At 39.3% G+C, this 10,579-nt stretch overlaps 1 non-coding gene across 1 annotated transcript; it reads left to right on the forward strand.

Moving 5' to 3' along the window:
* Positions 1–10,025: 10,025 nt before the first annotated feature.
* On the forward strand, positions 10,026–10,129 carry LOC112761571 (small nucleolar RNA R71). The gene has a single exon (XR_003181960.1). It is a non-coding gene; the product is annotated as a small nucleolar RNA R71 (small nucleolar RNA).
* Positions 10,130–10,579: the final 450 nt, after the last annotated feature.

Consider the following 10,579-nt stretch of genomic DNA (forward strand, 5'->3'; position numbering starts at 1 on the left):
CACCATCAACACACCCAGGAGAGCAAAAGTTTGCGCCAACATTTGCCTCAAGCTTTTTGGCAAACGTTGGCGCCACAAGGCATACAAGAAGGCTCAACGTTTGGCTCAAAGTTTGACCTCAAACTTTAGCCCAAACGTTGATAGCAGCAAAAGGGGGGCAGCTGATATGAAAAGCTTGAGCCAGAGTTTGCCTCAAACTTTGACTCAAGCTTTTATGATTCATGGCCCGGTTCACAATGGGTTTCTCTCCAACTCCAAGAGCAATCAACAGAGGCTTTTATCAACCCAATTCCATCAAGAGCAAAGGCCCAATTCAAGGCTTAAAGACCATTTGAAGAAAGTGTATAAATAGCTTAGGATTTAAGTTTTCAGAGAGCTTCCTGGGAGAATTTTTACATACTTACAGTAGAGAGCTCACCTTTACATTTTTGAATTGTTGCTTTAGAATTCTTGAGAATTGGGAAGGAGAATTGATCTCTCTTCTTCCTTGTTCTTGCTTAGCACTCTTTACTTTTCTTGCTTTGGATCTTGGGTGAAGAATTGAAGAACTTCTGTTTCAATCTCACCTTGGGATCTTGTTCAATTTTCTGCATAATTGAATTTCAATTCTGTTCATTGCCTCTTTTTCTACTCATTCTGCAATTTACTTTTCTTTATTTCTTGCAATTGAATTCTACATTTGGATCTAGGAAGGCATTGAGATCTAGACTCGGTTATCTAGTCTCTTGGGTCCTGAGATCTGGAGTTTTCATTTTAAATTCTCTGTTTAATGTTTTTTCAAGTTCATTTACATTTCCATTTTAGATCCGGTTCAATTCAATTCTTGTTCTACTTTTTAGTTTAGTGCAATTTACTTTTCCTTGTTTAAATTCTGCAAACCCACTTCCTAATTCCCTTTATAATTCAAGTAATTTACATTTCTTGCACTTTAAGATTCAGCCATTTACATTTCTTGCAATCTAAGTTTCTGCAATTTACATTACTTGTTCTTTAAGATTCAGCTTATTTACTTTCTTTGCTCTTTAATTTTCTGCAATCTACCCCTCTCCCTTTACATTTCAAGCAATTTAGTTTCTGCAATCACAAATCACCCAACCAATACTTGATTCGCTTGACTAAATCAACCACTAAACTAAAATTGCCCAATCGTTCAATCCCTGTGGGATCGACCTCACTCACGTGAGTTATTATTACTTGATGCGACCCGGTATACTTGCCGGTGAGTTGTGTGTGTTTGGAATTCGTTATCCAAAAATACTCATCAAGTTTTTGGCGCCGTTGCCGAGGATTGAAATAGATTGACAATGATTAAGTGAAGTGGAGATCTAGATCAAGCACTTTTTCTTTTCTGTTTCTCTAATTTTTGACTGACACACTAACTATTTGAAATTTTAATTAAGCTAACTAAAACTTCATTCTAGCAATAGATTGAAGTGTTACTGGTGGTGTTTCTTTTGTTTTGTTTGTATGTCAGGTACAGGGAGAGCCACTCCTGTTTTATCTGAAACTGACCAGAGAACTCTTAGAAGGTTAAGAAGAGCTGAAAGAGGGAAAAATATTGTTGGAGAGGAAGAATCTGAGGAAGAATATATTACGAGATAGAAGGAGATCCATCTAATCTAGGAGGAGGGGTTAACAATAACCCACAACAGAGGAGAGTACTGGCCTCCTATACTTTTACAAATGCTAGACATTGTGGAAGCAGCATTCTCACCCCTAATGTCAATGCAAATAACTTTGAATTGAAGCCACAACTCATCACATTGGTCCAAAACAACTGCTCGTTTGGAGGAGGACCATTGGAGGATCCAAACCAACATTTATCCACTTTCTTGAGAATTTGTGACACAGTTAAAAGCAATGGAGTGCACCCTGACATATACAAGCTGTTGTTATTCCCATTCTCTCTCAGGGACAAGGCCACTCAATGGCTAGAAACATTTCCGAAGGAAAGTGTTAACAATTGGGATGATTTGGTGAGCAAGTTTCTTGCCAAGTTTTACCCCCCTCAAAGGATCATCAGGTTGAAGACTGAGGTGCAGACATTCACGCAATTGGATGCTGAAAATCTGTATGAGGCATGGGAGAGATATAAGGCTCTGCTGAGGAAATGTCCACCAGAAATGTTCACTGAGTGGGACAAGCTACAGAACTTCTATGAAGGACTCACTCTAAAGGCTCAAGAGGCACTTGATCACTTAGCTGGAGGATCATTACAACTGATGAAAACTGCAGAAGAAGCTCAAAATCTTATTGACATGGTGGCTAATAATCAGTATTTCTTTGCACATCAAAGGCAACGCCAACCATCACAAAGGAGATGAGTAATGGAGCTAGAAGGAGTAGACTCAATCTTAGCTCAAAGGTGTATGCTCTCCATTTTCTCTGATATGGTTGAAAAATTTTTAGAGGTCTTCATGGACGACTTTTCTGTTTTTGGTGATAATTTCAACACTTGCCTGAACCATCTAACTCTTGTCTTGAAACGGTGCCAAGAAACTAATTTGGTTTTGAACTGGGAGAAGTGTCATTTCATGGTACCCGAGGGGATTGTTCTTGGTCATAAGGTTTCAAGAAAAGGGATAGAGGTTGACAAGGCAAAGGTTGAGATCATAGAAAAACTCCCTCCACCAGCTAATGTGAAATCTGTTAGAAGTTTCTCGGGGCATGCAGGATTTTATAGAAGGTTTATCAAGGATTTTTCAAAAATAGCCAAACCTTTGAGTAATCTATTAATGCTAGATAATCCTTTTGTGTTTGATGAAAACTGCCGGCATGCCTTTGAAACTTTAAAAAACAGACTCACAACAGCACCATTCATCACACCCCTAAGTGACCTTGCAATTGGTGCTGTACTTGGACAAAAGAAGGGAAACTTGCATCATGTCATATATTATGCAAGTAAAGTGTTGAATGAGGCCCAAAAAAATTACACCACAACAGAAAAGGAATTGTTAGCTGTAGTCTATGCATTTGATAAGTTTAGATCATACTTGATAGGATCCAAAATTGTGGTTTATACTGACCATGCTTCCCTTAAGTATTTGATGTCAAAGCAGGATGCTAAACCAAGACTTATCAGGTGGATATTGCTCCTACAAGAGTTTGATATTGAGGTAAGGGACAGGAAGGGCACTGAGAATCGGGTTGCTGATCATTTGTCGAGGCTACCACAAGAAACAATTCAAAAAGCCTCCCAGCCTGTGAATGAAAGCTTCCCAGATGAGCACCTTTTGCAGATCCAGCAAGCACCTTGGTTTGCTGACATAGCAAACTACAAAGTGGGAAGGAAGATACCTCAAGAATTCTCTAAGCAACAAGTGAAGAAGTTAATCAATGAGGGAAGGAAATTCTTATGGGATGAACCCTTCCTGTTCAAGAGATGTTCTGATGGAGTAATTAGAAGGTGCGTCCCTGAGAGTGAAATGAGGGATATCTTGTGGCATTGCCATGGTTCAGCTTATGGTGGACACTTTGGCCCAGAAAGAACAGCTGCAAAGATACTGCAGAGTGGCTTCTATTGGCCAACTATCTTCAAGGATGCTAGAGAGTATGTTCACCAATGTAATGAATGCCAGAGAGCAAGAGGACTGACAAGAAGGAATGAGATGCCTCAAAACTTCATATTGGAATTGGAATTATTTGATCTATGGGGAATTGATTTCATGGGACCCTTTCCCCCTTCCTATTCTTTCAGATATATCTTAGTAGCAGTGGAGTACGTCTCAAAGTGGGTGAAGCCATAGCCACAACCACCTGTGATGCATAGATTGTCCTCCAATTCCTAAAAAAGCACATTTTCACAAGATATGGAGTGCCCAAGGGTCTTGTTAGTGTTGGTGGTGGTCACTTTTGCAACAAACAGATGGAGAAACTCCTCCACAAATATGGAGTAATCCATAAAGTAGCCACACCTTACCACCCTCAGACTAATGGCCAGGCTGAACTAGCAAATAGGGAATTAAAGAAGATCCTAGAGAAAACAGTGGGAAGCACAAGAAAAGATTGGGCTAGGAAGCTAGAAGATGCATTATGGGCATATAGGACAGCTTTCAAAACTCCTATTGGCAAGTCACCCTTTCAGCTATTGTATTGCAAATTCTGCCACCTCCCTGTAGAGCTTGAACACAGAGCTTTTTGGGCCACTAAACTCCTCAACCTTGATTCCCAAGCTGCAGGAGAGAAAAGGTTGTTACAACTAAATGAGTTGGATGAATTCAGGCTAGAAGCCTATGAGAGTGCTAAGATATACAAGGAAAGAGCTAAGAGGTGGCATGATAAGAAGATCACAAAGAAGGAGTTCAAGCCAGGACATCAAGTGCTCCTGTATAACTAAAGGCTTAAGATCTTCCCTGGTAAACTTAAGTCTAAGTGGACTGGCCCATACTTGGTGACAAAGGTTTTTCCTTATGGAAGTATTGAATTGCTAGATGAAGCAACAAAGATTTAATTCACAGCAAATGGTCACAGAGCAAAGCTGTACTTGGGAGGACAATGGGATAAGGAAAAAGAGGTTCAGAGCCTACAGCCTTCTTGAAAAGAATTGAAGGATGTCAAGCTAGTGACATTAAAAGAGCGCTTGTTGGGAGGCAACCCAACCAGAGGTAGTTCTTTTCATAGCCTTTTCAATAAAAATGTTGAATATTTGGTATGCATTGCAAGGAGCTAAGTTTGGTGTTACACACCAAAACAATTTAAAGGAGAATGAAGGATTATAAGTTTGGTGTTCCACCAAAACATCATTTAAAAACACATTCTCACTTCTTGCACAATACTAGCTCCAAGCAATCAAACAGATTATTCAATTACTTAATTGCTCTCTAGTTTTAACTTCATAACCTTTAGCAAGAACACAAGATTTTACATATAGTTAACCTGTTGCATCAGAGGAAGTGGCAAGGAACTAAGTTTGGTGTTCCCACACCAAATTAAATCCAAAAGCCGCACTCAATTCATGCATACTAACCAGTCACCTAAGGGCTTGAGAAGCAAGCAACTTTTGAGAATTATGCAGGGAACTAACCACCAATTGAAGATATTATGCACCATGACTCAAAAGGGGACCAACAGAAAGAAGGACAAAAGAACTGCAAACCAATAGGTTGTATCTATACTTAACTTCAGCTGTTGAGAGATGCTATGATTTATATCTTGCTAAAGTGTTCATCTAGTACAAGTAGAATCAATTTTTTTTTGAAATAAATGAGCTAGTTTAAGTGTGTGCTTATGTGTTTACTTTCACTTAACTAAATGCAAGCTTTGTCCCCTGCATCTGTAATTCAATAAAAGAAATGTTTGGAATGTGAAGTAAGATAGTTCTCTGTTAGATAGAAGTACAATAAAAGTAAGTGGTGGTATGTATGTGTGATTGTATGATAGCTCACTTTTAGTGAATAAGAGAACTAGGATGTCTCCTTCTAAGTAGAAAATGGCCTACTGTCTATGAATCTCAATCAAATAAAAGTCCTTGGTTAAAAAGAAAAACAAAAAGAGAAAAGAAAAACCAAAAATTGGCAATAGAATAAAAGAAAAAAAAAAGAAGTAAAGCTAGACACCAATAGCTTGAACCTTAGAATATATGCCTGTGGTGTCTTTGTACTAGGATCTGCTTGGATTATTAAGTTCTTTGGAGTGCATCAACACTTGGTAACTTGGGTTAACTAATCCGGGATTATCAACTGAAAGTCCACTATCAAGAGCAACCTAGTTACAAGGCATTTAGTAACCCAAAGAGGTGCTGGGCATCAATGTTCTAAATAGGAATGTGAGCCAAGTGTCTATAGTGAATAATGTGTCAAGCATGAATGAAGAAAAGAGCTTGTTACACATGACACTGAACTAAAGCTTATGAAAAAAAGGGGGGGAAACAGTGACCAAGGACAAAGTAATAAGTGAGAGGTCATAGCAGTGTGTTACTTGATGCTTGGAGGATACTTTCTAGGCCTAAAAGTCAATAAGAAGTGAGTGTTTACATATCCACATAAAACCCCATGAACTACCAATAATACTCTGCTAGCATGAACATCCTCTTCCATTTCATTCTTTCTTCTCAATAATTCTTCTCTTGCTTGGGGACAAGCAAGCTTTAAGTTTGGTGCTGTGATGACAAGTCATCTTAACCTAGTTTCACTAGTCTTTTTCTTTTGTTTTTAGTTGATTTTATGCACTTTCTTGATGCATAAGCAAGCCAATTGGGTAGAATTTCATGTTTCCTTTGATTCAATCAACCATGGATGAATTAATACAATTTCATGAGGTTTTATGCTATAATTGTTATATATTATGAAAGAATAACAATCTCATGATTTTGAGCATAGCTTTGATATGTTTGGTTGATTGATGATAGGTGAAAAGAGCTTTGAAGAAGGTTGAAGAGAGAAAGAATGGCTAGGAGCAAGAGAGAACAAAAAGCTTGAGCCAAAGTTTGCCTTAAACTTTAGCTCAAACTTTTGGAAAAGTTGAAATCTCCCTGGAAGAAGCAAAAGCTTGCGCCAACATTTGCCTCAAGCTTTTTAGCAAACGTTGGCGCCACACACCAACACCCTGGAGGAGAAAAGCTTGCGCCAACGTTTGCCTCAAGCTTTTTGGCAAACGTTGGCGCCACCATCAACACACCCAGGAGAGCAAAAGTTTGCGCCAACGTTTGCCTCAAGCTTTTTGGCAAACGTTGGCGCCACAAGGCATACAAGAAGGCTCAACGTTTGGCTCAAAGTTTGACCTCAAACTTTAGCCCAAACGTTGATAGCAGCAAAAGGGGGGCAGCTGATATGAAAAGCTTGAGCCAGAGTTTGCCTCAAACTTTGACTCAAGCTTTTATGATTCATGGCCCGGTTCACAATGGGTTTCTCTCCAACTCCAAGAGCAATCAACAGAGGCTTTTATCAACCCAATTCCATCAAGAGCAAAGGCCCAATTCAAGGCTTAAAGACCATTTGAAGAAAGTGTATAAATAGCTTAGGATTTAAGTTTTCAGAGAGCTTCCTGGGAGAATTTTTACATACTTACAGTAGAGAGCTCACCTTTACATTTTTGAATTGTTGCTTTAGAATTCTAGAGAATTGGGAAGGAGAATTGATCTCTCTTCTTCCTTGTTCTTGCTTAGCACTCTTTACTTTTCTTGCTTTGGATCTTGGGTGAAGAATTGAAGAACTTCTGTTTCAATCTCACCTTGGGATCTTGTTCAATTTTCTGCATAATTGAATTTCAATTCTGTTCATTGCCTCTTTTTCTACTCATTCTGCAATTTACTTTTCTTTATTTCTTGCAATTGAATTCTACATTTGGATCTAGGAAGGCATTGAGATCTAGACTCGGTTATCTAGTCTCTTGGGTCCTGAGATCTGGAGTTTTCATTTTAAATTCTCTGTTTAATGTTTTTTCAAGTTCATTTACATTTCCATTTTAGATCCGGTTCAATTCAATTCTTGTTCTACTTTTCAGTTTAGTGCAATTTACTTTTCCTTGTTTAAATTCTGCAAACCCACTTCCCAATTCCCTTTATAATTCAAGTAATTTACATTTCTTGCACTTTAAGATTCAGCCATTTACATTTCTTGCAATCTAAGTTTCTGCAATTTACATTACTTGTTCTTTAAGATTCAGCTTATTTACTTTCTTTGCTCTTTAATTTTCTGCAATCTACCCCTCTCCCTTTACATTTCAAGCAATTTAGTTTCTGCAATCACAAATCACCCAACCAATACTTGATTCGCTTGACTAAATCAACCACTAAACTAAAATTGCTCAATCCTTCAATCCCTGTGGGATCGACCTCACTCACGTGAGTTATTATTACTTGATGCGACCCGGTATACTTGCCGGTGAGTTGTGTGTGTTTGGAATTCGTTTTCCGAAAATACTCTTCAGGGTCCACAGATCCTGAGGTGTCAAGGATTTGCATCCCTACACCAATTAGGCATGTAAAATTCCTTTGCATGCAATTCTGGCATTTAAACGCCAAATTGATGCTTGTTCTGGGCGTTCAGCGCCCAGATGTAGCATATTTCTGGCGTTGAACGCCAGCCAGATGCTTGTTTCTGGCGTTTAGCGCCAGCTCTTCCTCAGTGTGCATTTATGGCGTCTGAACGCCAGGATGCTGCTTGTTTTTGGCGTTCAACGCCAGATGCTCCTTACTGGCGTTTAAACGCCAGTAAGATCCTCCTCCAGGGTGTGATTTTTCTTCTGCTATTTTTGATTCTGTTTTCAATTTTTATATTTATTTTGTGACTCCACATGATCATGAACCTAATAAAACATGAAAGAACAACAAAAATAAAAATAAAAATAGATAAATAAAAATTGGGTTGCCTCCCAACAAGCGCTTCTTTAATATCAATAGCTTGATAGTGGGTTCTCATGGAGCCTCACAGATGTTCAGAGCATTATTGAGACTCCCCAACACCAAACTTAGAGTTTGGTTGTGGCCTCCCAACACCAAACTTAGAGTTTGACTGTGGGGGCTCTGGTTGACTCTGTTTTGAGAGAAGCTTACTATGCCTCTTTTCCATGTTTACAGAAGGATAACCTTGAGTTGTAAACACAAGGGAGTCCTCATTCAATTGAAGGACTAATTCACCTCTGTTAACATCTATCACAGCTCTTGCTGTGGCTAGGAAGGGTCTTCCAAGGATGATGGATTCATCCTCATCCTTCCCAGTATCTAGGATTATGAAATCGGCAGGGATGTAAAGGCCTTCAACCTTTACTAACATGTCCTCTACTTGTCCATAAGCCTATTTTCTAGAATTATCTGCCATCTCTAATGAGATTCCAGCAAATTGCACCTCAAAGATTCCCATTTTCTCCATTACAGAGAGTGGCATGAGGTTTATTCCTGACCCAAGGTCACATAGAGCCTTCTCAAAGGTCATGGTGCCTATGGTACAAGGTATTAGGAACTTTCCAGGATCCTGTTTCTTCTGAGACAATCTCAGTTGATCCAATGCATTTAGTTCATTGGTGAACAGAGGAGTTTCATCTCCCCAACTCTCATTACCAAATAAATTGGCATTCAGCTTCATGATTGCACCAAGGAACTTGGCAACTTGTTCTTCAGTGACATCCTCATTCTCTTTAGAAGAAGAATACTCATCAGAACTCATGAATGGCATAAGGAGGTTTAATGGAATCTCTATGGTCTCTAGATGAGTCTCAGATTCCTTTGGTTCCTCAGAGGGAAACTCCTTATTGATCACTGTACGTCCCAGGAGGTCTTCCTCCTTGGGATTCACGTCCTTCTCCTCTCTTGTGGGTTCGGCCATGATGGTCAATTCAATGGCCTTGCACTCTCCTTTTGGATTTTCTTCTGTATTACTTGGGAGAGTACTAGGAGGGATTTCAGTGATCCTTTTACTCAGCTGGCCCACTTGTGCTTCCAAATTTCTAATGGAGGACCTTGTTTTATTCATGAAACTCACAGTGGCCTTAGATAGATCAGAGACTAAGTTTGCTAAATTAGAGGTATTTTGTTAGAGTTCTCTGTCTGTTGCTGAGTGGATGATGGAAAAGGCTTGCTATTGCTAAACCTGTTTCTTCCACCATTATGAAAGCCTTGCTAAGGCTTTTGTTGATCCTTCCATGAGAGATTTGGGTGATTTCTCCATGAGGGATTATAGCTGTTTCCATATGGTTCACCCATGTAATTCACCTCTGCTATTGCAGGGTTCTCAGGATCATAAGCCTCTTCTTCAGTAGATTCCTCTTGAGTACTGTTGGATGCAGCTTGCATTCCATTCAGACTCTGAAAAATCATATTGACTTGCTGAGTCAATATTTTATTCTGAGCCAATATGGCATTCAGAGTATCAATTTCAAGAACTCCCTTCTTCTGAGGCGTCCCATTACTCACAGGATTCCTCTCAGAAGTGTACATAAACGGGTTGTTAGCAACCACGTCAATGAGTTCTTGAGCTTCTGCAGGCATTTTCTTTAGGTAAATGGATCCACCTACAGAAGTATCCAATGACATCTTAGCTAATTCAGACAGACCATCATAGAATATATCCAGGATGGTCCATTCTGAAAGCATGTCAGAATGACACTTTTTGGTCAGTTGCTTGTATCTCTCCCAAGCTTCATAGAGGGATTCACCTTCCTTCTGTCTGAAGGTTTGAACATCCACTCTAAGCTTACTCAACTTTTGAGGAGGAAAGAACTTGGCTAAGAAAGCCGTGACCAGCTTATCCCAAGAGTTCAGGCTATCTTTGGGTTGAGAGTCCAACCACATTCTAGCTCTGTCTCTTACAGCAAACGGGAAAAGCATGAGCCTTTAGACTTCAGGATCTACTCCATTAGTCTTAACAGTATCACAGATTTGCAAGAATTCAGTTAAGAACCGAAAAGGATCTTCAGATGAAAGTCCATGAAACTTGCAGTTTTGTTGCATTAGAGAAACTAATTGAGGTTTCCGCTCAAAATTGTTTGCTCCAATGGTAGGGATGGAGATGCTTCTTCCATGTAAATTGGAATTAGGTGCAGTAAAGTCACCAAGCATCCTCCTTGCATTATTATTATTTTCGGCTGCCATCTCCTCTTCCTGTTCGAAAATTTCTGTAAGGTTATCTCTGGATTATTGTATTTT

Source organism: Arachis hypogaea, chromosome 16 (genome assembly GCF_003086295.3).
Source record: "Arachis hypogaea cultivar Tifrunner chromosome 16, arahy.Tifrunner.gnm2.J5K5, whole genome shotgun sequence".
NCBI lineage: Eukaryota > Viridiplantae > Streptophyta > Magnoliopsida > Fabales > Fabaceae > Arachis > Arachis hypogaea.